We start from the raw sequence: 6,546 nt of genomic DNA on the forward strand, positions 1-6,546 counted from the left end.
TGTCACCTGTTTTGAAAATAGGTATCACATTTGCCATTTTCCACTTATCTGGCACCATGCCAGTTTGTAGTGATATGTTGAAAAGATTAGCCAAAGGTGTGCTAAGCTCCTCTTTACATTCCTTTAGAACCCTTGCATACAGTTCATCAGGGCCTGGGGATTTGTTAGGTTTTAATTTATCTATTTGCCTAAGGACCATGTCACTTGTGACCCTAATAGTGCACAGTTTATTATCGTCCTGTTCTACATAATTTATCATTACTGAAATATCGCTGGTATCCTCCTGTGTAAAAACTGAGAGGAAGTATGTGTTAAAAATTCTACACATTTCCTTATCACTGTCAGTGAGCTGACCCGAGGAACTTTTGAGTGGGCCTATCTTGTCCCTGATCTTACTTCTGTATACCTGAAAGAATCCTTTTGGGTTAGTCTTCGATTCTTTTGCAACTTTAACCTCATAATCTCTTTTTGTTTTTCTAATTCCCTTTTTTATTTCTCTCTTTAACTGAATATATCGATTTCTTAATTGCGCCTCTCCTCTTTTGATTTGCCTATACAGTGGACCCCCGCATAGCGAACGCCTTGCATAGCGAACAATCCGCATAGCGAACGCTTTGTTCGCCAAAATTTTGCCCCGCATAGTGGACAAAAACCCGCTCAGCGACCTTCGTCCGAGACGCGTCCATTGTTTACCAGCCAGCCTCCGCGGTAACATTCAAGCATACACTCGGAATATTTCGTATTATTACAGTGTTTTCGGTGCTGTTTCTGGAAAATAAGTGACCATGGGCCCCAAGAAAGCTTCTAGTGCCAACCCTGTGGTAAAAAGGGTGAGAATTAGTATGGAAATTAAGAAAGATTTTGAAGGGTTTGGGGCTAACCCTGAGAAGCCTATGCCAGTTGTGGAATCCATTGTGCCTACTTCAAAAATTAAGGAAATGTGTGCACAGTGGGTTGAACTGCAAACCTTTATGGATGAAAATCACCCTGACACAGCTGTTGCAAGCCGTGCTGGTGACTATTTCAATGACAATGTTATGGCCCATTTTAGACAAATCGTAAAGGAACGGGAGGTACAGAGCTCTATGGACAGATTTGTTGTGCGACAGAGGTCCAGTGACTCTGAAGCTGGTCCTAGTGGCATTAAAAGAAGAAGGGAAGTAACCCCGGAAAAGGACTTGCTACCTCAAGTCCTAATGGAAGGGGATTCCCCTTCTAAACACTAACACTCTCTCTCCCCTCCTCCCATCCCATCAATCATCACCAGATCTTCAATAAAAGTAAGTGTCATGTAATTGTGCATGCCTTTTTCAGTTTGTGTGTACTAAAATTAACATTTTTTTGTGGTAAAAAAAATTTTTTTTCATACTTTTGGGTGTCTTGCACGGATTAATTTTATTTCCATTATTTCTTATGGGGAAAATTAATTCACATAGCGAACATTTCGCATAACGACCAGCCCTCTTGCACGGATTAAGTTCGCTATGCGGGGGTCCACTGTATATGCCTCTCTTTTGACCAATCAGATATTTTAATCTATTGTTCATCCATTTAGGATCATTTTTGTTTGATCTGATTTCCCTATTTGGAACATAATTTGACTGAGCAGCTAGAACTATGCCCTGGAAAGCATCATATCGGCAACCATCACCACCTACCTGACCCTTAGTCAGGTCATTCCAGTTCAGCCCACCTAAGTAATTTTTCAGTCCTATGAAATCAGCCAAGCGAAAGTCAGGGACGGAGACTTGATTGCCATTATTAGGGGAATTCCATGATATATTAAAACTGAGTGATTTGTGATCACTCTCCCCAAGCTCATCATTAACCTCAAGATTATTAATTAGTGTTTCCCTACTGGCAAGAACCAAGTCAAGGAGGTTATTTCCCCTAGTTGGCTCTGTCACAAACTGTTTTAAAAAACAATCCTGGATCGTATCAAGAAAGTCACCCGACTCTAAATTTCCTGTCAAATTGCTCCAGTCACTCTGTCTATAGTTGAAATCTCCCATTAGCACAACATTTTCGTATGTAGATGCCTTACGAATTTCGTCCCATAGAAGTTTACTGCACTCCCTATCAAGATTTGGGGCCCTGTAAATCACACCCAAAATTAGTTTTTCTCGGCCCTCGAGAAGCTGTAACCAAACAGATTCAGTGGCTGACGCTTCTAATTTAATATCTTGTCTACCACAACAATTTAAATTGTCTCTGACATACATCGCTACTCCACCACCTTTCCTGTTGACCCTGTCAGTGTGGAATAATTTATAGCCTTGTATGTGACATTCAGAGGGCATCTCTCTATCTTTCAGATTGAGCCAGGTCTCTGTTATAGCAATAATATCTATGTTTCCTGCACTTGCAATTAATCTTAGCTCATCTATCTTATTTCTAACACTCCTGCTATTAGTATAGTAAACCTTAAGGGAGCTAGTCCCTTGCTGCCCTCTGCTGTCCCCCTTTGTTTGCTGACCTGTTCTATTGTCTTTATTTATAACTTCATGCTGAATGCCTTTTATACATTTACTGTTTCCAACCCTAGTGTTGCAACCTGCTTGTTTCCCACACACACCCATACCTCTATCTTCCATCAGTTTAAAATCATAGGCATTTCACCAATGGCCTTCTCAATCGAGTCTGCAAGTGCTACCACCCCTGCCCCAGAGAGATGTACCCCATCCCTTGCATACATATCATGTTTGCCATAAAAGTTGTTCCAGTTGTCAGTGAATGGGATTGCAAGTTCCTTGCAGTATCTGTCTAGCCAGCAATTTACACCAATTGCCCTAGACAACCATTCATTTCCTACTCCCCTTCTAGGCAAGATGCTACATATGATTGGGATCCCTCCCTTAGACTTAATGAAATCTATAGCTGGAGCAGTTATGGCTGCCTCCACTCGCCATATTATGGCCTATTTTATTCATTCCAGAGTATATATCATGTTTCTATGTTATTTATATTGTTTCTTGTGTCATATTAGATTAATTGTGATAGATAAATAAGCCGTAGAGTTGATATTAGCATTATATTGAAGTGTATTTTTCCAGCCTCTGAGAGCAGGAATTCCACCGGAACGGATTAATGACTTTTCAATTAATTTAAATGAGGAAAATTAACTCAGCATACGAACAAATCAGGATACAAACAAGGTCACGGAACGGATTAAGTTTGCAAGCAGAGGCTCTACTGTACTTACTTTTTATGTTTTATCTGATTTTATAGTTATTTATATGGTCAGTGATTTATATATTAATACTGTTGAGGCTGTTCTACTTTTTAAGAGTTATTATTATTATATTTAGGGGGAAGTGCTAAATCCATAGAGGTCATACAGCACCTAGGGAGTGGGAGGTAATCATGTTTGATCCAAGGAAGGAACAGGTCTGATTCCTTTAATCAGAAGCCCCTCACCGGCATCAATAAACCTCCCTTGAGATTTAAAAGTAGAATGTTAAGTAATTAACTTGTCAGCATGAGAAGCACAAACTTTGTAAAAGAGCTATTTTTTGAGAACAATGCAGATCCAACATTTTTTGTACTACTAACTAGATGGTTTATTTTTTAGCACAGAATAATTCTTTACTTTTTAGTACTGAATCCACTTATATATGACATCTGGACTGGTGTATAAACTACACAATGTTCATATTGATCCTTGTTTAAACAAACGTTTTCTTTGAGCATTTTATCATGCATAGTATTTTGTATCCTGTCATGCAGTGTGACACAAATGAGAAAGAAAATAACTGCCTAATACACGTGTCCTCGTTTTATGCAGTGGATATGTTCCAGGCCCATGGGAGCTGTTATGAGATCAATCAGGCCATCAACACTGAATTCCATATCAAAAGAATCCTTAATATATTCTGAAAACTGCACCAATTACATATGGTGAATGTACATCAAAATTACATTATTACCAATAGCAAATACCCATAAAGCAAGCCCTTATAAAATAAGGGAAAAACATGTATATCATTGTATTCTGTAAAATTTTGTACACTTGAGAGTTGAGGCCATGCTGGTTTCTAAAAATTTTGAAAATTCAAGTTTTTAAATAAAGTCATGCTTGAAAACTTGATAAATATACCAGTTTCTTAAGCTTTCATTTAAAGCAATTACAATGTGCTAGATAAAATTAGTTTTACTACCAGTTTAAATGTGAAAGTGCCAGATTTTAAAGTGTAAAATGATTTTACAGAGTGTACCACACACAATCTTTACTGAACCAAAAAATCTGACCTACCACTGAGTCCTTCTTCAGCAGACTTAGTAATATGACAAAATATGAAGTACTTTAATATTTTACTTTCTCCATAAGGGTTTGTACTATGAACTAAAAATGCTTAATGGAAGACGTACCAATCATCCTGTTAAAGACCAACTTGAGCTCACAGTGCTTTATGCCAACAAGGGAGGCTGCAAAAAGAGTTCTGTCATCATCATTCAGAAATTTCACAGTTGTCCTTCCAAAAGTAGTCAAAATTGCTGCAAAAATGAAGAAATGAATGGTATTGCCATTGAAGAACATTAGTCATGAACACTTTATGCATTTCTTCTAGTTCAGCAATAAAAATTTCTGACAAAGCTGTTGTCTCTCATTTGTCAACTGACCTTTCTGTAATATTCTGTCATTTCTGTACAATTATATTACTTGTGCTATTGTTATTATATTCATACTGAGCTGCTAAATGCATAGGGGTCATGCAGTACCTGGGAAATGGGAGGCATTCAAATTTGATCCAAGGTAAGAGTAGCTCCAATTAAGTGAATCAAGACCCCCTCTTCCTCCATAAAGGGTTGTGTGGATTAAAGCTCTGTATCACTCATCCCTTTAAGGGAGGTTCCTTGATGCTAGTGAGGAGCTCTTGATCCAAAGAATGGGACTTGTTCTCCCTTTCCTTGGATCATACCTCATTAACTTCCATTCCCCAAGTGCTATATGACCTCTATGGGTTTAGTGCTTACCCACAAATATAATAACTCAATCCTCATTATCAAAAGACAGGTTGTTGCTACTGTAATTTGTAACAAATTCTTCAAATTCTTCACTGGCAGTTTAACCAAGGCTGAAAGAAAATGCTGACAAGATTACTATAAAACTTTAAAGACAAAAGCATGTTTAACAGCAACAAATAAAAATGTTGTGCTTCAAATTAACCTTTAACATAAAAAAAAATACAAAGAAAGTGTTTAATAAGATTGGCAAAATATACCTCAGATGTTTGAAGATATTAAGTACAACTAATAGTAATGATTTACCCTTAAATATAACGCTAGACATGAATATACTGTCAAACACAGATACTGCCAGATATATATCTCCAAGCTTCAGATAATGAATTATTTTGAATTTCTGTTAGAGTGCCATGTGACAAAACTGATTGAATATATAAATGACATCATTAAGCTTTTTGATGAAGATGAAGTATGAATATCAATATTTATTTATTTTTATTGGTTCATTTAACAAATAAAATAGGAAGTAGTAAAAATATTTGACTTACCGTTTTAAATGTAGTTCAACAGAATTCTCCTTGATTTTCAAAATTATAAGTAACTTTACTGTAAATTCCTGGAGATTTTGCAATAATTCTTTTATAACTGATGGAAAGGCAAAGCTTTACAATCTTTCTTAGCCTTAAGAATTTGTGTAGTAGATGGGAGGTAATTAGGTTTGATCTGAGGAAAGGAAGAGCAGTTCCAAATCCTTGGATCAATACAACCAGCTTCAATATGAAATGTTTTACTAACCTGGAGGTGAAGTGGCAGTGTTCTGGTAAACATGCTAAGTTTTCTTTGACCTCTTCCAGCTCTGACAAAGATGTTATAAACAAGGTAAGCCAAGAAATGCATACAGCAGGCATGTGTGAACATGTTAGATAGGGGGTGAGTGGAGAAGAATGGTTTTTTGGACTTGACGAGCTGTTGGAGTGTCAGCAGGCTAATATTTTGTGAAAGGATTCAGGGAAACTGGTTAGTTGGATTTGAGTCCTGAAGGTGGGAAGTGCAGTACCTGCACCCCATTATAATAAACCAAGCGCTAAACTCACCAGGGTCATACAGCACTACACCTGCACTCTAAAGCAGGGGTTTGCGATATCTGCTGTCTAGAGTGACATCTAAGCTGTCATACCTGTGAGCCTCTGGCTAGACACTGATAGTGTGAATGATGGTGAGTTTCTTTTTTTTTTACGGGGAGGGGGATCCTGCCTCAGTGGGAGACGAACAGCATGTTAAAAAAAAAATGAATAAAAGATACATGAATGCAACATTACATAACTTGACTATGGAAGCATTTTGCTCACCAGGAACTGTATCTAGTGGACCAGTAAAGCCCCTAGTGGGTAAAATTTTTAACCCTTAAACTGTCCAAACACAGATCTACGTTTACGTGCGTAGCGCTCTGACCTTGATTTTCCTCATTTGAAAGCACGCAAAAAAAAAAAGATCTACATTTGGAATGCTATGCGAGCGAACATAGATCTACGTTTGGACATTTTAGGGGTTAAAGATAAAGTTACTAGCATTGCCAGCACT

This window comes from Cherax quadricarinatus, unplaced genomic scaffold (genome assembly GCF_038502225.1).
Source record: "Cherax quadricarinatus isolate ZL_2023a unplaced genomic scaffold, ASM3850222v1 Contig5, whole genome shotgun sequence".
NCBI classification, from domain to species: domain Eukaryota; kingdom Metazoa; phylum Arthropoda; class Malacostraca; order Decapoda; family Parastacidae; genus Cherax; species Cherax quadricarinatus.